The 22,543-nt window shown below is 42.0% G+C and overlaps 1 protein-coding gene across 5 annotated transcripts in view; it reads right to left on the reverse strand.

Annotated features, from left to right (window-relative positions):
- Positions 1–22,543, reverse strand: part of MIPOL1 (mirror-image polydactyly 1) — a 693,631-nt gene that overhangs the window by 519,729 nt on the left and 151,359 nt on the right. The window contains exon 3 of one of the 5 annotated variants that reach the window (XM_077464679.1): positions 14,335–14,537. The exons of the other annotated variants lie outside the window; for them this stretch is intronic. The gene's annotated coding sequence lies outside the window, so the exon portion shown is untranslated. The remainder of the gene's footprint in view (positions 1–14,334; positions 14,538–22,543) is intronic. 5 annotated transcript variants of the gene reach the window in all.

The following is a 22,543-nucleotide window of genomic DNA, read 5'->3' on the forward strand; positions in this document are numbered from 1 at the left end:
AGAGTGTTCAATCACCGTTTTAGATGGATGCCAGGAACTTTCCCCATGTGTCTTTCTGCTGACACTGTTGTCACTTCCTGGATTTGGTTAGCGGTGGAACACAACTGTAACTTCCGGTCAACGTCGTATAGGCCACGTCCTGACGCGTTTCGTCACTTCCGACTTCAACAGAGGGCGTGGCTATACGAATTTAGAGAACATTTAAATAGTCCCGTCCTCCGCTATGTGCACCAATCACGGAGCGTCCCGCAGGGCGTCTCAATTGTCATGGGAACACAGCAGATCAGACTCACTGCCTAACGGAGGCGGTTTCAAAGCCAATTTAAAAGGATTTGAATAGCCCTATCCTCTGCCACATGAGCCAATCCCGGAGCGTCCTGATGACCCATATATGTGGCTGTTGCCATGAGAACCAGGCAGATCAGACTTCATTGTACAGCGGAGAAACAGGCAATTAATACTGGCCAAATCAAAACTATAGAATTTGGCGATTTCCATAGCAAAGCTATGGCATCCATACACCGGAACAGAACATAAAACCATATCATTTAAAGGCATACGTCTAAAACGAAAAGCAAAGCGAAAATAGCAGCCTGAAAAAGGGCAAAACCAAGAGAGGAAACATACATTATGTACATCAAGGAAATTCTATATTCCTGCCGAGCTGCTGTTGTTCTATAACAAACTAGTAATCTACAAGGCTAAACCGCACAGTGTTCTGAGGAAAATGGGTATAGATTTACTCATTATTAAAATTATATATGTTGCAATGCAACTTCAATGCGATTATAAACGCAACAAATTAATAATATATAAAATCATAAAAAAAACACATTTAATATATATTTTTTGTGAAAAAAAAATATATTTTTTGTAATAAAATATATGTGTAACCTCTATTGGTCTATATCATCACCACTAAAGGCGAAATATTGAAACAAATTTATATCGTCAGAATTATTTTTTTTTTAATATTTAAACATTCTAAAATTATAATATAAGTATATATATCCTATTTCCTCTGACATTATTCAAATCTGAGGAGGGGAAATATTCAGATATAAACCCAAATTAAATATTCGTAGTTAACATATGAGAGAACATTATACAAGAACCCCATACATATCAATTTCTACTCATCACAGTCACTCAGGAATACCTGAGAGAGGTGTACAATATGAAGCAAAAGATATATACATGGGGAATATTGTTTTTTTTTAAAATGAGCACATCTAGCAATAAAATGTAGCTAAGTCCCATATATAGTGCTGCCAAAAGCATGAAGGTGAAATATATCCATATTACTATCAAAGTTCAAAACTAAAAAAGGAAAAGAAAAAGGAAAAGAAGAAAAAAGAGGGGGGATATCAGTTCATGGTCCCATACAAGTAGGGGGCTATCATTTAATAGTCGCTTATAAAACAGTTTATATCAAGATCCACATTTAACCCTTTCGGCGATAATGTGTCAACAAGATATATCCATTCAGTTTCTCTTTTAGAAAGTTCACGTACCAAGTTTGATCCTCTCCAAGCTGGTTTCATGTGTTCTATACCCCAAAATTTTAACACTGATGGATCACGATTATGATGGATCTTAAAATGTAGGGACACATTATGGTCCTTAAAACCTAGTTTTATATTAGCAATGTGTTCAGCTATACGGATCTTCAATATATATATATGTTTGGGGGTTCTAAGTAATTTTCTAGCAAAAAAAAAAAGATTCTAACTTGAAACCAACAAATGTCAGAAAAAGGTTTAGTGTTTAAGTTGTTAAACTTCCCTCATTTACATCAGGTTTACACTGGTGCGACGCGACACTCCTCCTACTTTGGATCCAACTTTGCCCTGCGACTTGAAGTCAGAGACGCATCCGACTTCAATGAACGGGGATCTGACTTGGATCACCGCCGATGCCAGGCACTGTGTTTGGGTATGAACCTTGAGGGGGAACGCCACGCCAAATTTTAAATAAAGAACCGGAATGGGTTCCCCCTCCAAGAATATACCAGTCCCTTCGGTCTGATATGGATTTTAAGGCGTGGGGGTCCCCCCAAAATCCATACCAAGCCCTTATCCGAGCACGCAGCCCAGCCGGTCAGGAAGGGGGTTGGTGAGGGGGGAGCGTCCCCCTCCCTCCTGAACTGTACCAGGCTACATGCTCTCAACATAGGGGGTGGGTGCTTTGGGGCAGGGGGAATCACTGTGGCTCCCCACCCCAAAGCACCTTGCCCCATGTTGATGAGGAAAAGGGCCTCTTCCCGACAACCCTGGCCGTTGGTTGTCGGGGTCTTCTGGCGGGGGGCTTATCGGAATCCAGGAGCCCCATTTCATAATGTGAATGAGTATGGAGTAAATCGTACCCCTACCCATTCACCTGAGGGAAAAAAGTGTCAATAAAAAAAAAAAACACTAGACAGATTCGCTCCTCCGCTATCTGCTGCTCTTTTGTCCGCTGTTTTGCTAGCATTGGCCGGTCTTCTCCGTCGTCTTCTTCCCTACGGTCTTCTTCCGATGTTGACACGACACTCTCTTCCGGTGCGCAACAACTTATATAGGCATGAGGCATGGTCACTGGGTGATGTCATGCGGTGACCCTTCCCCTCATGACATCACCGCCCCTTCATGTCCCGGGTGGTGACGTCATAAGGGACATCAAACGGTGACCGGGCCAACGCTAGCAAAAGAGCGGCAAAAGAGCAGAAGATAGTAGAGGAGCCCAGCAGAAGACAGAGAAGACCGTAAGAAGAGGCTGGAGAGAGCGGAGAAGTCGCAAGAGACCTCTGGAGCTGCCTAATAAATTACTTTAAAAACCTGTCTAGTGTGGTATTTTTATTGACACTTTTTCCCCCAGGTGACTGGGTAGGGATACGATGTACCCAATACTCATTCACATGGGGCCGGGATCTGGGCCCCCCTTATTAAAAGGGCTTCCTGGATTCCGATAAGCCCCCCATCCACAGACCCCAGCATCCAATGACCAGGGTTGTCGGGAAGAAGCCCTTGTCCTCATCAACATGGGGACAAGGTGCTTTGGGGTGGGGGGGCATGTGGTTGAGGGCATGCGGCCTGGTACGGTTCAGGAGGGAGGGGAGCACTTGCTCATCTCCACCCCTTTGCTGACCGGCCGTGCTGCATGCTCGGATAAGAGTCTGGTATGGATTTTGGTGGGAGCCCCACAGTTTTTACGATGTAGGGGATTCCCCTTAAATCCATATCAGACTGAAGGGCCTGGTATGCTTTTGGAGGGGGGACCCATGCAAGTTTTTTATTTAAAATTTGGTGTGGAGTTCCCCCTCAAGATCATCAGAGCACAAGTCGCATGCCAAAGTCGGATCAGGCAAGACGGTGATCCAACTTTGATCCAACTTCAATGATATTCAATGGGCTGAAGTAGGATCAAAGTTGGACCAAAGTAGTACAGGGAGCATTTTCAAAGTCGGACCGACTTGTGTGGGAACAGTTAAGACGGCTCCCATAGGGAAACATTGATTTTCACACGTCATGCGACATGAGCTCCCAATGTCGGAGGGTTTGTCGCACCAGTGTAAACATGGCTTTATACACCAATGTGTATTCCTTTGATCTAAAGCACAAATCATTACAATGTTAATATCAAAGTTCCACTGCTATGGAATGTTGTGATTCTTGGCAGACTGCCCATTTTTTTTCCTTTCTTTTGACAGCTGTCGGCTTTAGCAGAGCAGAGAGAATTCTCTGCATAGAAAGAATCAGGTAATACTCTGTCAAGATCGCAACGGGGAAAAAATTGCAAAACAATTCTTAACGATTAATTGTGCAGCTCTAGGTGGTACTGGAAGCCATGGGAGTTTATTAAAAAACCAAAGGAGGAGGTGTAAATGGAGAAGAGAAGGGGTACGAGGAAAGACTCTTGAGGTACCCCTACAGAAAAAAAGTGTAAAGGAGGAAACAGAGTTATAGGTCACACTGAAGGAGCGCTGTGAAAGGTAGGAGGAGAGGCAGGGGAGAGCAGAGTCTTGAAGGCCAAGAGAGTGGAGTTTTTTTGAGGAGGAAGGGATGGTCAACAGTATCAAAGGCTTCACACTACAAATATTCAGCTATAAGGCTTCAGGCACAGGAGTCCCTAGGCATACTCACATTTCAAAAAGGAGGAAGGAGGAATTGAAGACACGGTGTACAATTTAAGCATAATTAACATTTCTGGATGTTCCCTATAAAAGAGCAAATCTTCACTTTTTGAATTTAGGTCCACATTATGGTTATGTGGACTAAAAGTAACACTGTCCACATCTCATGAGTAAAAACATAATTCAGCAAAAGAGCAGCTGCAGTTCCAAATAGGAATAACATTGCACAAGTGGTAGAACCTAATCAAAAAACTAGAAGCAATAGTTGATTTAGGTTTAATATCCATTGCAACTCTAGTATTGGGTCATTTAATTTTGATGCACAGATTTTGCTTGGGTTATTGTCTGCACCAACAACTTGACTCCTTGTAAATAGACATCAAGGGGTTGATTTTCTAAAACTGGAGAGTGCAAAATTTGGCGCAGCTGTAAATGGTAGCCAATCAACTTCTAGCTTCAGCTTGTTCAATTAGGTTTTGACCAAAACAAACCCTGGAAGCTGACTTTTCGCACAGAAAAGCCCATACCACACCAAGCCAGTTTTGTTCCTTTGCTTGGATTTAGGTGTGTTGGATATTCCTGCTCAATCTTCCTTGCTGTGGGACATCACAGTTTTCATAATATTATTTACAATATGGAGAGTGATATAACCATGTAGGGAACAATGTTGGTAGAGATCTTGCCAAAAGACCAGTGGTAGATCCCAACAATTGGAGGTTGACATACTGTTAAGGAAACATTGACCCAAAAATTTCACCCCTCTGTATAGTAAAAACAGAAGAATCCTGCTTTTGCTAGTCAACTCCTTGCCTAGGATCAGAGAATACCAAGTCCCTATATTATGGGGTAAAAACAAATTTGTGCCAAAATAATGGTGGCCCTACTAGTCTTACTTTGTGGATGTAGCGAATTCTCTATGGACAAACAGTGGATCAAGCATTCTACTATTCCTTTCGGTGAGATGTTTCTACATACAATAAAAACAAGGGGACTATTGCTGCGTACACACGACCAGACTTTCTTGCAGAAAGGTACGAAGATCTTCCCAACGGACTTTTAATGGCGTTACAACGGACTTCCGAATGAACGGACTTTTGCACACAAGAACGGACTAAAGTCCATTAGTTTTGAACGTGATGACGTACGATGGGACTATAAAAGGAAGTTCAATAGCCAGTAGCCAAAAGCTGCCCTTGCGTCGTATTTGGTCCTTCGGATCAGCATACAGACTAAAGGTTTTCCCGATAGGAATTGAGTCAGTCGGACAAATTTGAAACATGTTCTATTTCTAGGTCTGTCTGACTTTTTTAAATAAAAACGATCGGACTATTCCACAGACGATCGGACTATCTGACAGAATGATTCCGTCGCACCTATTCTGACAGAAAGTCTGGTCGTGTGTACACAGCATTAGAGAAACACACCTTTAATAATCAAGTATTCCATCAACTTAGAATAAAAAGCTAGAGCTGTGTACCTTTAGGACAACTTCAGAGAGATTAGATATTTGGATATGAATCATGTCTGTTCAGGCATTTGTTTTCTTTCTTTTCAAACATATGAAAGAAGACCACCCCTAGACCTAGGATTGTATTCTTTTCTGGCACAGCTTCTCACATGATGAAACACCAGGGAAAATCGAGTAATATGATTTTAGGTCAAACACAGACTGAAATGTAAATAACAGCCATACGGATGCCCTCTCTGGATCACAAGTGTCCCTAGAAGACATGGACACAAGCTGTAGAACACAACTTTAAACAGAGATAGTAATGGCAGCAAGGGCTCACCATACATAATATAAGAGAGCATGATATTCCAGTATATTAAACCGTTTTACATTTTTTATTTATTTTTCCCTTTACCACAAACTGACTTCTGACAAACATTAAACTGACTTCTCAGCAAAACACATTGCCATAAATTCAGTTCTCGGTCATTCATCTGTTTCTCTACACAATTATCATCCAAAGGGCAGCAGTTAGAAGATGTGGAGAAGGGAGGAATTGAATGACTCAAGTCAAATATCATCGGCTGTTACAAAAAATAAAATAAAAAAAATAAAAAGTGAAACACGCCTGTAAACTAAACAAAGGTCATTAAACCAAATAACCGAACAAACAATAAGAAAGAAATATAGGCTAAATAATGGCTTTGATTACCAGAAGGAGTCATAAAATATTAATAGCAAAAAAGGCCAAAGTGGTCCATTATTTCTATTTCAATTTAAAACTTTTCAGTGCATTTTACATAAAACAAAGTTCTACAAAGGTAAAATTCTAACGCACAACTGTAAGTTAGATGTACACATGATGAGCATGAGGAGGGACATCAATAATGCACCTTGTTCCTCTAAAAATTAGGGTATTGGCATTGATTAGAAACATTACAATTTCATTTTACTCTGTAGGTCTCAAACACAAAATTTGCACATTACTATGGTAGCACTAGGAGATGGATTGTGGGTATTTGATGGCATCTGTCTTTAAGCATAACAGAACACTGTACCGCAGTCATATCTAATTCTCTATCAACCATGTAACATGCACATATTGAAGGAGGAGGGATTAATTGTACAGGATGTCATTTCTAAAATATATTAAAACCTTCATAGCTAAAAGGAAAAAAAAAAAAAGAAAAAAAAAAAAAAAGAGCAGTACATATCTTTCCTAAAATCCTCCCTTAGCTCATTGGCATCATATGAATGCCATATACCAGGCACATTTCATCTGCGCTGCATTTAACTCATGAGGCAGCACTATAAATGTAATCACAAATGCTGCTTTAATGTGACAAAATATGTTCATTAAAGATACTGCAGTGGAAACTGTTCTCATCTTCAGGAGGTTCTAACCCTCTACAGTACAAAAATAAAACATGTTGGCTTTACATTGAACCCCTTTCCAACTTCCATCGTAAAGAAACTCCCTCCCGGCAAACAATCTGATTTCCTAGAGAGGAGCATAGAAGTGATCCAGGTTTCATTCTTTATCACTTCCTGGTCCCTGGGATTACCTTGCTACTCCATGGGCCCAATACCAGTGCAAAAGGGTTCAGGTTGGACAGCAGTGTTCAGGATGGGGAGTGGTGGAGGAAATCAGAAAACAGACAATTTCCTCTACTGAAAAGAAACGTAGAAGTGTTGAACACTTCCAAGATCACAGCTGTCAAAGTTCCAGGTATACAGAAGATCAGGAACTCCCCGATTTGATTGGGCTACAGGAACAGGAGTCTCCAGGGGTCTAAAAGCTCCCTGATGTCTCAGTAAAGAGAACTTATCACTGATTTTAAATTAAAGGCTAAGCAGACATAGTAGAAAAGTAAAAAAAAATGTAAAAATATATCAGAATATGATTAATATATAAAATAAAATATAAAATAATAAATGTCAACCCCCCCTTCCCTTTCACACAGGCAGGACAGAGACATCTGCATGCACGCCAAACTTAGAAGAATATATTTTGCAGCATCCTTTACCCACCTCAATACTGTGCACGTATACCCCCTTCCTGCCCAGACCAATTTTCAGCTTTCAGCGCTTTCACACTTTGAATGACAATTACTCAGTCATGCAGCACTGTACCCATATGAAACTTGAGTCCTTTTTTTTCACACAAATAGAGATTTCTTTTAGTGGTATTTAATCACTAGTGTTTTTATTTTTATTTTTTGCACTATAAATAAAAAAAGACACATTTTGTGAACTAAAAGCCCCTTTCTTTGTTTCTGTCATAAAATTTTGCTAATTAGTAATTGTTCTTCATAAATTTTGGCCAAAATTTATACTACTACATATCTTTGGTAAAAATAACCCAAATTAGTGTATATTATTTGGTCTTTGTGAAAGTTATAGAGTCCACAAACTATAGTGATAATCACTGAAAATAGATCACATCTGATCAGGCCTTCAGTACATCAGGTGAATCTCATTTCTTGAGACACTAACAAGTCAGGAAAGTACAAATACCCCCCGAATTACCCCTTTTTAGAAAGTAGACATTCCAATGTATTAAGTAGCATTGTGAGTTTTTTAAGTTGTAATTTTTTTACCACAATTCTTTGCAAAATAAAGATTTTTTTTTTTTTTTTTTTACAAAATTGTCATATTATCAGGTTATTTCTCACAACAGCATATGTATACAACAAATTACACCCCCAAATACATTCTGCTACTCTTCCAAAGTATGGCGATACCACATGTGAGACTTTTGCACAGCCTGGCCACATACAAAGGAAGAAACATTGAAGTAGTACCTTCAGGCGTTCTGCAAGCATAAATTACACATCTAATTTCTCAACCACCTATTACACTTTTGAAGGCCCTGGAGCCCCAGGACAATGGACTTGCCCACAAAATGACCCCATTTTGGAAAGAAAACACCCCAACGTATAATCTATGAGGCATAATGAGTCTTTTTAACGGTTCCTTTTTTTCCAGACGTTTTTGGAAAATGTGGAAAAAAAACATTTTTTTTTACACAAAGTTGTCAATTTATAGGATATTTCGAACACATAGCATTGTCACATTGAAAAATTACACCGCAAAATACATTCTGCTACTCTTCCCAAGTATGGCGATACCACATGTGTGAGACTTTTACACAGCCTGGCCACATACAGAGGCCCAACGTTGAAGTAGTACCTTCAGGTGTTCTAGGAGCATAAATTACATGAATTGAAGGTCCCCGAGCAACAGTCCAGAGGAATTACCCGCATAATGACCTCATTTTGGAAAGCAAATACCCCAATGTATAGTCTATGAAGCATGGGCTGCAAATAGGTACTCGAGTACTCTGATGACCTGCAGATAGGTACTCGGGTAACTTGATGAGCTGCAGACAGATACTTGGTTACTCTATGGGCTGGTGACAGGTACTCGGTTACTCTGATGGGCTGGTGACAGGTACCTGGTTACTCTGATGGGCTGGTGACAGGTACCCGGTTACTCTGATGGGCTGGTGACAGGTACCCGGTTACTCTGATAGGCTGGTAACAGGTACTCAGTTACTCTGATGGGCTGGTGACAGGTACTTGGGTACTCTGATGGGCTACAGATAGGTATTCAGGTACTCTGAAGGGCGTTGACATGTACTCATATGGGCTGTGACCGGTATTTAGGTACTAGTGTACTCCTATGGACTGTGACAGGTACTCAGTCCAAATGAGTACCTGAGTACCTGTCACAGTTCGTCTGAGTACCCGAGTACCTGTCACAGTCCATATGAGTACCTGAGTAACTGTCACAGTTCACCTGAGACAGGTACTCCGATGGACTGTGACAGGTACTCGGGTACTCTGATGGACTGTGACAGGTACTCATATGGACTAACAGGTACTCAGATGAACTGTGGCAGGTACTTTGATGGGTGGTGACAGCTCTTCTTTATTGGGGGGGGGGGGCAGTGTGATTGGTGTACACTGTAAGCGCTAACGAAATGTTAGCGCAATCTCCTTCTCACACATGATCGGTGTGTGAGCAGGAGAAGGCGGTAAAAGCTCGTTACCGTGGTTTGTTGACATTTAGTGATCGGCTGTGAAAGGATCACAGCCGATCACGTGGTAAACAGCCACTGGCCAATGGCTGTTTACCAGCGTCAGTGATGAGCAGTGCTCCTTGGAACACGCCACCACCGATGGGCACATGCAGTGAGCTCGAGATCACGTGCATACGCCGTGCAAAGTGGGGCGATACCACCTTTGATTGGCCGTGACTTCATCACGGCTGATTACGTGGTAAACAGCCATGCTCAACGACTGTCCACCCCCCTCTGTGGTGAGCGTTGTCTCTGTGACACGCCGCCACCAAAGGAACAGAGATGCGCGCACACGATCACACACATTCCCTGTTTAAATGGAGGGAAGTCATTTGAAGCCCGCCCAGAATTAGAGCCGTGCCGCCTAGCTGTCATATGACGGCCGGTGGGCGGCAAGCAGTTAAGGCCTGGTTCACACCTATGCAGGTTGCAGTTTGCATATTCCAGGTGCATTTTGCATTTTTCAATACACATTTTTTAAGTCTATGGAACCAAAAACCAGAAAAAAAGTCCCTGGCCCTTTCAATAAAATGCAAAGATGTGAACTGCATCCATAGGAAACCATGCTAAATGGATGTGGTGTGTTTCTGCAAAACTGAAAATTCACAAAAAAATGCATAGGTGTGAACCAGGCTTAAATGTGAAATCTGAATTTTTGGGCTGTTAGACCCCTTTCACACCAGGGCGTTTTGCAGGCGCTATAGCGTTAGAAATAGCGCCTGCAAAACACCCTAAAGAAGCTGCACCATTGTGTGTAGTGTGAAAGCCCCGAGGGCTTTCACGCTACAGCGGTGCGCTGGCAGGACATCAGAAAAAAGTCCTGCCAGCAGCTTCTTTGGAGCGGTGAAGGAGCGGTGTGTTTACCGCTCCTCCACCGCTGCTGCCCATTGAAATCAATGGGGCAGCGCTGTAATGCCGCCGGCAAAACGCCGCTATTGCGGCGTATTGCCGGCGGTTTTAACCCTTTTGCAGCCACAAGCGGGGGGTAAAAGCGCCCCGCTAGTGGCCGAAATGTGCTGCAAATCCGCCGCAAATCCGGCGGTAAATTGGCGCTAAAAATAGCGCCGTTTTACCGCCGACGCAAGGTGCGGTGTGGTGTGAAAGGGGTCTAACAGATTTTGATGAATTACTTCCTTGCAATTTTAAATATCTAGAAGTATAAATAATTTTGAACCTATGTATATATTTGTTTTTTAAGGAGTCAATGCTGTCTCATCTTTTCAATTTAACCCAATTGCAATGAGCCTCCTGTGCAATAACGTTATCTCAGGCAGTCAGTAAATTACAAGTCTCTGTATTGGAAAATGCCCAATATCCAGAAACTCTAATATATATGCATTTGTTTATCAAACATACAGAGCTGACATATGCATCAACACCTACACAAATTTTGGTATCCCTATACTTGAATACCAGATACCAGAGAATCATTGTGAGAAAATTATTTTGTGAAACTATTTGGAATAATATTAATTATACGAAATACATTTCTCTGCTCATTATAAAAATGTATCAGGCTCCATGCAAAAAAAAAATCGCTGCTTCTGCAGGAGTTTTGTATTTGTATGTAGAAGCAGCTCAATGTTATCCTACGTGTCCATGCACATTAGGATGATTAAAGGCATAATTTTAAGCTCAGTGTTTAGAGGCAGGAAAAAAACCCTTCTGGCTTGCGTTTTTGATTTGAACGCTAAATTCTCCTAAACTGGGTACAACAATGGTATATGAGCATTTTTTTCTGGCAAGGGAACTGACATTTTTTTTTAAGCCCAGTAAGCATGGATCCTGACAATATTTCAGTAACAGAAACAAAAAAACAGTGAGAAATGCATTGGGCTATGTAAAGCAGTTAGCCTTTTTAATATCTGCTCTAGTCACAAAGCTTTCAATTACGGTAATTAAAGCAGCATTCCAGTAGATTTTGTATTTATTAAAAGTCAGCAGCTACAAAAAGTGTAGCTGCTGACTTTTAATAAACACAAACTCACCTGTCCCAGGATTCAGCAATGCGGCCACCCGGACCCTCGGTTCTCGCCCTTGCCTCTGCCCGCTGTCGGCATTACAAGTGTGGGCACCTGGCTGAAACAGCTTGTAGTTTCACAGTTGTGCTGCACCTCCTCAATGGCCGGGCAATCTTCTTGGACCTGTGACGTGTCCCAGAAGATTGCAGAGAGGGAGGTGGAGAGGAGAACTTCCACTCGAGTCGCCCAAGAGGAAGTGGGAGCTGGGTACCTGTCAAAACTAGGTACCCGCTCTCTCCCCCTAAAAAAAATGACATGCCAAATGGAATTCTGCTTTAAAGAACTGTCAATTCCTTATTTGTGTCCCCAATGTAATGGCGTCTTATTTTGGTATGGGAGCCATGATAGTCTTTCCTTTTGAGTGTTTGCTACTTGTCTTTTGAATCCCCGTAGATTTTCTGATTATGACTCCAGACTAACCTCTGATTCCTTCTGTTCATTTTTGTGCTGCTTTCCTTGACCTCTGCCTGATATGCATCTACTTGAAAAGCCTCGACCGATGGCTGCCTGAACATCACCAGCTGTGACTTCTTCATAGTCTGCGGACTACATTTTGATGATATAGAACTTTACTTAACTTGCTTTTCAGATGCCCACAGCACAGCGAGCAGCATGATGGACATAGCAAACACAGCCTACATATGTAATGACCAAACACAGCTGTCTCCATATACACTTATTGGCCGCTTTATTAGGTACATTGGCTAGTACCCTTTTGCCTTCAGAACTGCCTTAATTCTTCATGGCATGGGTTCAATGAGGTGTTGGAAACATTCCTCAGAGATCTGGTCTATATTGACATGATAGTATCACGCAGTTGCTACAGCTTTGTTGGCTTCACATCCATGATAAAAATCTCCCGTTCCTCCACATCACAAAGGTGCTCTATTGGATTGAGATCTGGTGACTGTGGAGGCCATTGGAGTACAGTGAACTCATTGTCATGTTCAAGAAACCAGTAGTTAGATGAATTGAGCTTTGTGACATGGTGCATTATACTGCTGGAAGTGGCCATCAGAAGATGGGTACACTGTAGTTATAAAGGGATGGACATGGTCAGCAACAATACTCGGGTAGGCTGTGCCATTTAATGCTTAGTTGGTAAGGAGGGGCCAAAAGTGTGCAAAGAAAGTATTCCCCACACCATTACACCACCAGCCTGAACTTTTGATTCAAGGCCGGATGGATCCATGCTTTTATGTTGAAAGTCGCAGCTGAAATCGAGACTCATCAGACCAGGCAACGTTTTCCAATCTTCTATTGTCCAATTGCGGTGAGCCTGTGTGAATTGTAGCCTCAGTTTCCTGTTCTTAGCTGACAGGAGTGGCACCCGGTGTGGTCTTCTGCTGCTTTAGCCCATCTGCTTCAAGGTTCCATGTGTTGTGTGTTCCGAGATGGTATTCTGCATATCTTGGTTGTAACGAGTTAGTTATTTAAGTTACTGTTGCCCTTCTATCATCTCAAATTGTCTGCCCATTCTCCTCTGACATCAACAAGGCATTTTCGGCCACACAACTGCCTCTCACTGGATATTTTTTTTATTTTTCAGACCATTCTCTGTAAATCCTAGAGATGTTTGTGTGTGAAAATCCCAGTAGATCAGCAGTTTTTGAAATACTTAGACTAAAAGCCTGTCTGCCACCAACGACCATGCCATGGTCAAAGTCACTTAAATGCCCTTCCTTCACCATTCCTGACTGATGGTTCAATTATACTGCCTTCAGAACCTGCATATATATTGATGAGCATAGTAAGGGTTAAAGACATTGCTTCCAACTTAAGATGTCAGTCACATTCCCAGCATCCTTCTGTGTCATTGCCTTGTTTTCTTATTCCTCTCTTGTACACTGTAAGTTTAATTACTGGGGAAGGCTGCTTATTATTATTCAATTTTGAAATTTGATGTGCCGATGCATGTAAATCCTGTTAAATGACCACCCATATCCCCTGCAAGTGGCCAATGAACAGCACATCTCAAGGCAACACGGCTCGTCACCTCCTTCTGCTAACACTGTACTTCTTACTAACTTTCCCAACTCCATTAATTTTTTAAGATGCTTTTAATAAGGCTTCTGAGCTGTGGGGGAGGAGGGGCAAGGAGTTCTCTGTCAGTCCACGAGAGTTCCTGCTGACTTTATGAATATTAATGACAGTGTAATTCTGATTAAAGGGGCTTGTGGGAAAAGCTCTGCGAATCCCACAGCTCAACAAGACCAGATCGCAGTCCCTTTATGAATTTGGATTTAGACATTAAACTGTGGGAAGGGAGAGAACGAGGGACAGGAGAGATCCAGAAGAAAAACAGACTTAATGCTGCCTCCCCTACTCCTGAAGAAAGAAATTAGGTGGGTTAATAAATTGGGCAATTAATAATGCCAGGCCTTGAATCAACACATCTGTCTTTCAAGTTGGATACATTGATGAATGCTAAAGCAGGAGAAAGGATTATAAAATCATATTACAATGATCAGAGGACAGCTGCAGGGAAGAAGCCAAGACATTTGGTAAGTCTTAGAGGAGACTAGAGAAATGATAATTAATGTAATTATTAATAACACCTTAAAACAACATCATCTTTCCCCCCAGGATGGAAGGGCCTAGTTGCTGTGGGAAGACTTCTCAAGGTTATTACAATATGGCACAGGATATGACTTGAACAAATACGCACATTTCAAAGGTCCAGATGCCAGGAAGATTTTCAGGACTTGCAGTCTGGTGTAACAGGCAGGGGCTCTGATTACAGCCTTATCTGCTCACTCTTCATTTAAAATTATCTGCTGCTGAGGTTCTTTTGAAGGGCTAATTCACACCATTGCCTTGATCTGCATTCCAGTGCAAAAAACGATTGTTTCTTGATGTGTTCTCTTCACACTTCAACAAATGTAAAACACAGGTCAATGCAGCAGTACGCAACATTTTTATATATCTTTTGACATACAAAAGGCAATGTTACAAGAAAATCCTGCTTGCACCGATACTGATACCGGTATCAATGCCAATACTAAGCATTTGCACAAGTATCGGTACTCGTGCAAATGCTCTAAGGGCCAGCTCACACCACAGAAACGCAATCCAGATATGTTCAAGATGCTTCTGATGCAGTCCAGTGCATTGTTTTTCTTAAAGTGGTTGTTAAGCCACTTGTATAAAAAGCTCACATCCCCTCTGTATTAGAACAATAAATTCCACTGTGTCTGTGTTATATCATAAATATGCTTATCTGTACTAATAACATACCGTCTTCCTGCAATCAGTTGCCTCCTCTCTCCTCTCCCCGGCTGACAGTTCCAGCAGGCGGGGCCGAGCCCTGGGGTCAGCCAGGGAGGAGAGAGGAGAGACAGAACTGAGGAGTCACATGATCGCAGGAAGACAATGTGTTATCAGTACAGATAAGCATATTTATCATATAACACAGGCACAGGGGAACTTATTGTTTTAAACAAAGGGGATGGGAGCCTTTAATGTTAAGTTACATAGTTACATAGTTAGTCAGGTTGAAAAAAAGAAACAAGTCCATCCAGTTAAGTATTAGAGCAGCAGAAGCGGGGGAGGGGGGCAGAAATGGGAGGGGGTAGAAGATGGAGGAGAGAAGACAGAGAGCAGGGCTGCGGCTGACGGAGTTACGTACGCTGGCAATGGTGTCAGAGCTCAGCAGCCCTGATATACCGTGGTCAGCGTACTGGGGGAAGGGTATAGCCAGACAGGATCAGACAGGTAGTTTAGGTGATACAGGGGGCCAAATGACACAGCACAAGCGCTGTGCTGTATAACATGCTTTAAGGGAACAGGATCTGTTTTTTGTTTTGTTTTTTGGGGTTAACAAACGCTTTAATTGCAGTGCATTACAGTGTCAATTACCGGTTAAGGAGCGGTGCCGCCACGTCCTTAAAGCAGACAGTCAGTCATTTTGTCATCTTTCCATCTAATAAATCTTCTGCCCTTGTTGTTTTAACTTTGGATAGTAAAACATTTTTAGTCTGCCAGTAAATACCTTATACAGCCAAATTCCTGATTCTTGTCTGGTCATTAGTCTAGGCTTATGACATCATGCACAGATCTCCCTCTTGTGAGAGTTTACCAGGAAGGGAGTGGGAATGAGTCATAAGAGGGCCAATGAGAGCTGCAGAGCTGGAGGTGTGCCTCTGTGTGTGTGTGTAAATCAAGGAAGTGAAAAGGCAGCAGCTTTAGCTGCCCCTAGTTAAAATGGATGCAGTCAGACTTAGTGGAGGGAGATTTCTACAGCATATTTGGCAAATACAGAATCACAGTATATATACAGTAATATGCAAAGTGGTTGGAAACTTCAGAATGGCAAAGATGTTTTTATTGCAAATTATGCAAACAGACTGCAGTTCCTCTTTAACAACCGATGACTCATTCAGCTGTCAGTAGGGTTCCCCTGTTGAGTGTAAACTGAAGTCCTGGCAAATGGAGCTGTCCAATTTTTTTTTAAAAAGCAGCCGGGCAATGTTTATCAACAGCATTGCTCAGCCAAAAGATAAAAAGAAACATGGTCTCTTTTTGTATCTAAGGCCGCGTACACACGCGGGGACTGTTCGCTCAACTTTGTTCGTCAAACAGTTTCAGCGGACAGTCCGCTCAAAATTAGCATGGACGGACTTGCCCACACACGACGAACGAACAGTCCGCTGAAACCGTGCGCGATGACGTGAACGGCACGTACGACGGGACTAGAAAACGACGTCCTATACACTGCAATGCAACCTTCGGCGTGTAAATTCTTTCTGAGCATGCGCGAGACTTAGTTTGACGAACAAGCCTACACACGGGCGGACTGTCCGCTCAAACCAAGTTTCAGCGGACAGTTTTTCGGAATTTCCGAAAAACTTTGTTCGTCAGACTGTCCGCTGAAACTGTCCGCTGAAGCCCACACACGAGCGGACTGTCCGCCGAAACACTGTTCAGCGGACAAAGTTGAGCGAACAGTCCCCGCGTGTGTACGCGGCCTTACTGTTTTTCTTCATCTACAAATCAAAAGGTATGAACTTCAATCTGCAGATGAAGTCAGTTTAACGCAACCTGTCAATTTAAAAAAAAAATTATTAAATGTCCTTTTGTTTAACCCTTTATTTACTCTCATCAGCCTTAATTAACTCCTTATTCTCCACTATTTAATTATTTTCCTATTTATTTATTTATTTTTTGTTCACTTCTATTTTATAAACTATTAATAATTAAAGGAACGAAAAAGGGAAAAACTGCGCTACGGAATACAAATGGTATTGGACGGAAGCTGCAATTCAAATGTACACCAAGAATACACCAAACAGAAATAGAAAAAAGAGAGAACTGCGCTAACCACAAGTGCCCAAAGTGAGTAGGGTATGTATATGTGCCAGACCCACAATATGGGTCTTAGTATCTTAATGTCTCTGAGACCGCCTCCAAACTATAGTGCATACCGATATGTATACAAATAAATACAATTAAATACAAAAACAGAACATGAATGCGTGTCAATAATGTGAATTCCCCAAACACAATATGAATATATAAAACTCTGTGCATATACCCCTAAAAAGTGAATAAAAAAATATATAGTATGGAAAATAGTATGTTTGGAATTTTTTTACATACAATGAACTATCAAAAAAATATTTAAAGACACTCTATATAATGTCCATATAATCATATACCAAAAAGTAATGATAAATGTCCATATGATAAATAAACACCGGTGAAGAAAAAACTTCAAAGAGCTGAGTTAAGAGTGCACAAATTAAAAATCTTCTCCAGAAATGTAATGTGCTTTTCCCATCACCGAATGAGTGAATTGGCTCCTTACCAGATCCAAGCGACCCCCCGTTACAGAGGGTCACCACAGGCGAAAACAGTCAAAGGATATCCGGATAGTGGTTCCACCTCAGGCGATCCCGAATCTTTCACGCAATAGGGTTATGGCTGTTAATCCACATATCACTCCCAACTCAACGTGGTATCACATAGGGAAAAACAATGACTTTAATTTACAAAAACGAACGTGTACACTTACATAAAAGACTTTAAAAGCAGGTTCAAAACAGAAGCGTGCACCGGCCGGATACACGCCAACGCAGAAACCAACCCGTCCTTCCTGGTCCAAAAAGAACGAACACGACTGGGGTCACGTCGACACGTTCGCACCGCCCTACGCGTTTCGTAATAATTTACGTCGTCCAGGGCCCCTGGACGACGTAAATTATTACGAAACGCGTAGGGCGGTGCGAACGTGTCGACGTCACCCCAGTCGTGTTCGTTCTTTTTGGACCAGGAAGGACGGGTTGGTTTCTGCGTTGGCGTGTATCCGGCCGGTGCACGCTTCTGTTTTGAACCTGCTTTTAAAGTCTTTTATGTAAGTGTACACGTTCGTTTTTGTAAATTAAAGTCATTGGTTTTACACTATCTGGAGCCTATGTTTTTCCCTATGTGACACCACGTTGAGTTGGGAGTGATATGTGGATTAACAGCCATAACCCTATTGCGTGAAAGATTCGGGATCGCCTGAGGTGGAACCACTATCCGGATATCCTTTGACTGTTTTCGCCTGTGGTGACCCTCTGTAACGGGGGGTCGCTTGGATCTGGTAAGGAGCCAATTCACTCATTCGGTGATGGGAAAAGCACATTACATTTCTGGAGAAGATTTTTAATTTGTGCACTCTTAACTCAGCTCTTTGAAGTTTTTTCTTCACCGGTGTTTATTTATCATATGGACATTTATCATTACTTTTTGGTATAGGATTATATGGACATTATATAGAGTGTCTTTAAATATTTTTTTGATAGTTCATTCTATGTAAAAAAATTCCAAACATACTATTTTCCATACTATATATTTTTTTATTCACTTTTTAGGGGTATATGCACAGAGTTTTATATATTCATATTGTGTTTGGGGAATTCACATTATTGACACGCATTCATGTTCTGTTTTTGTATTTAATTGTATTTATTTGTATACATATCGGTATGCACTATAGTTTGGAGGCGGTCTCAGAGACATTAAGATACTAAGACCCATATTGTGGGTCTGGCACATATACATACCCTACTCACTTTGGGCACTTGTGGTTAGCGCAGTTCTCTCTTTTTTCTATTAATAATTAAAACATTTTTTTTTCACAAAAAAAAAAAAAATTATTCAATTTGTAAATAACTTTTCAATGCTTTGTACCATTGCTGACAGCTGAAGTATAAAGAAAACAGATGCGGTAGAAATTGGTAACTGGTATCTGCAAACACTAAAAAAAAGTATCAGTACTTATACTCATAAAAATAATGGTACAGATGGATCCCTACTTCAAAATGCAATGTTTTTTAATGCGAGCTAAATCACACGTCGATGTATGTCAAAACGCACATCAACCCAAGTCAACACGCATTAAAACATGCATAAAATGGATGGAAATGTCCCTGCATTTTATCGCAAGTCAGTGTGAATTCAGCCTATCTCCCAAGAATACATGAAAAAAGCTGCAAAAGAGCAAAGAGGTAGGTAAAAAGATGTAACAGCGTTTTAAAGCTCACTAAACCTAAAACGCATTGTGATTTTACGTTGCCACGTACTGTAGGGGCAATGACACACTGCAAAAGAAACCTGTGGGCAGAGGAAAGCTGCAAAGGGGCAGCAGAACCCCATGGGCAAGGCAGATGGAAGCTGCAGAAGGACGGTCATAAATAACAGACAATCCCCACTAGGGGGCAGACTCCTGCAGCACTGGGTTGCTGGGTTCACAGGTCACTGAATAACACAGTCCAATCAGGCACACACAGAGGCACTGGAAGCGGGTAGAGCTTCTCAGTCACATGGGGTCACTGATGCATGGGAAATATAGATTGCACAGGTTTTCATGGAGTAAACTGTAGACAACAGTGTCAGGAATCACAAAAGCAGGGAACTGGTTGCTGGTTGTAACACACAATACATCACACAGGTGCTGGTTGAAACACACAAGACATCACACAGGTGCTGAGATGCAGGTTGCTGACAGGATTCAAGAACAGTGTTAATTTTGTCGACCAAAATATTTATGCCAACAAAATAAACACTATTTTAGTCGTCTAAAATAAGACTAAAGCTAGAACAAGATGACGAAAATAGGACTAAAACTAAAATGGCATTTTAGTCAAAAGACTATGACTAAAACTATATTAACCGCTTAAGGACCACCTCACGCCAATGTACGTCGGCAGAATGGCACGGCTGGGCACAAGCACGTACCTGTATGTCGCTCTTTAAGTGCCCAGGAGTGGGTCGCGAGTGCGCCACCGGCGGCGCACTCGCGACCCAGTCCTGAGCTCCATGACCGTGGGACAAACCTCTCCTCGTGCTTCCTACTGAGCCTGTCACTGATCGTCTGTTCCCTGTTGTAAGGAAAGACTATCAGTGATGTCAGACGCCAAGCAATGCCCCCTACAGTTAAAAAAAAAAACACACAGTGCGGTTTACCCCTTCACTGCCAGTGACATTTTTACAGTAATCAATGCATTTTTAATTGCACTGATTGCTGTATTACTGCGATTGGTCCCAAAAATGTGTCAAAATTGTTCGACGTGTCCACCATAATGTTGCAATCGCGAATCGCCACCATTACTAGTAAAAAAAAAAAAAAAATTAATAAAAATGCCATAAAACTATGCCCTATTTTGTAGACGCTATAACTTTTGCGCAAACCAATCAACGACTGTGCAATTATCAGTTAAAGCGACGCAGTGCCGAATCGCAAAAAGGGGCTTGGTCCTTTAGCTGGAAAATGGTCCGGGGCTTAAGTGGTTAAAATTAGACATCAAAATTAACCCGGCACTACCACATAAGAATAAGTAGGGGGCATCTATTAAGCTGGTAAACAATTTTTTTTAATTATTTTATGTCGGTAACATATTCAGGTAATACTATGGCCCCTTTCACATTTTTAGCGGCGCTTTACCGTAGTTTTGCTGGCGGTATAGCCACGCTGTCCCATTGATTTCAATGGGTAGGAGCGGTTAGGAGTGGTGAATACACCGCTCCTTCACCGCTCCAAAGATGCAGCTAGCAGGACTTTTTTCACCCTCCTGCTAGCGCAGCGCTCCAGTGTGAAAGCCCCTCGGGCTTTCACACTGGAGTGAAAGGGCCTGTTTTTTTCAGGCGCTACATAGGCACTATTTTTAGCGCTGTAGCGACTGAAAACCGCCCCGATGTGAAAGGGGCCTATATGTGCAATGGCATTACAGCCAATAGAGTTCACAGTTTTTTGGGGTTTTTATATATTTTAAAGTTGCACTTCTGTTTGTCAAAAAGCAATATTTTTGTTTAACCACTTGCTTACTGGGCACTTAAACCCCCCTCCTGCCCAGACCAATTTTCAGCTTTCAGCGCTGATGCACTTTGAATGACAATTGCGCCGGCATACAACACTGTACCTAAATGAAATTTTTATCATTTTTTTCCCACAAATAGAGATTTATTTTGGTGGTATTTAATTACAGCTGGGAGTTTTATTTTTTGCTAAACAAACAAAAAAAGATGCAAAAAAAAAAAATCATGTTTAATAGTTTGTTATAAAATTTTGCAAACAGGTAATTTTTCTCCTTCATTGAAGTGCGCTGATGAGGCGGCACTGATAGGCTGCATTGGTGGGCACTGATAGGCTGCACTGGTGGGCACTGATAGGCATATTTAAGGCGGCACTAATAGGCACAGATAAGGCGGCACCGATGGGCACAGATAAGGCGGCACTGACGGGCACAGATAAGATGGCACGGATGGGTGGCACGGATGGGTGGCACTAAGGGGCACTGATAGGTACCACTGATAGATGGGACTGATGTGCACTGATAGGTGGCACTGCTGGGCACTGATGGGCACTGGTAGATGACACTGATGGCCACGGATATGTGGCACTGGGGTGCAGCACCTTTGTTGAGGCAGATTGTGGGCACTGCTGGGTGGCACTGTGGGCACTGCTGGGTGGCACTGACAGGGGGCACTTATTTTTTTATTGAGGTGGCACTGGCAGGGGGCAGGTGGGCACTGGCAGGGCTGGCCGTGATCGGGACTGATGTCCCGATCACGGCCGCCGGTGATCGGCTCTTTTTTTTCTCCTCGCGCTGTCAGGAATAATAGCCGATTACCGGCTCCGTTGTATCACATGATCAGCTGTCATTGGCTGACAGCTGATCACGTGATAAGGGGTCGGGATCGACCCCTTGCTCGGATCGGTGATCAGGCGAGTCTCATAGACTCGCCAATCACAGAGCGCACCGCGCGTCCCTCAGGGGGTGCGCAGGCCGCTCGTGCACGGGATGACGTCAATAGACGTAGTCCCGGCAAAGGAGGTCCGCGCTGTAGCCGTCATTCGGCTATAGCACGGGTCTCAAGTGGTTAAGAAACTTGGTTTTATTTATAAAGATGTTATATTTCACAAAAGCTAAATCTGTGTCTGTAGTGCCTGTTCAAACCTTAAAGTGGAGTTCCACCCAAAAGTGGAACTTCTGCTTAGGCCCCTTTCACACTTATGCGACTTATCCTTTGACTTGGGACTGCAAAGTCGCATGACTAGTAGTACCCCATGAATGATTTCCTAAAATGAGAATCACAATTTTTTGCTTAGAAGATAGATCACAATTTACTGTTTCATTTTTTAGTTTTTATTCATTGAAGTGTTTTCCCAAACAATTGCGTTTGAAGGACCGCTGGGAAATACAGTGTGACATAAAATATTGCAGCAATTGTCATTTTATTCCCTAGGATCTCTGCTAAAATATATATAATGTTTGGGGGTTTCAAATAATTTTCTAGCAAAAAATATTTATTTTACCTTAAGAAACAGGTGTCAGATTTTATTTTTATTTTTTTTAAGTGGTTAAACTTCCCGCATTTATTCGTTTATTTATCCA

The sequence above is a fragment of the Lithobates pipiens genome, unplaced genomic scaffold (genome assembly GCF_037356315.1).
Source record: "Lithobates pipiens isolate NorthernLeopardFrog02 unplaced genomic scaffold, aLitPip1_a1.2 Scaffold_30, whole genome shotgun sequence".
NCBI classification, from domain to species: Eukaryota; Metazoa; Chordata; class Amphibia; order Anura; family Ranidae; genus Lithobates; species Lithobates pipiens.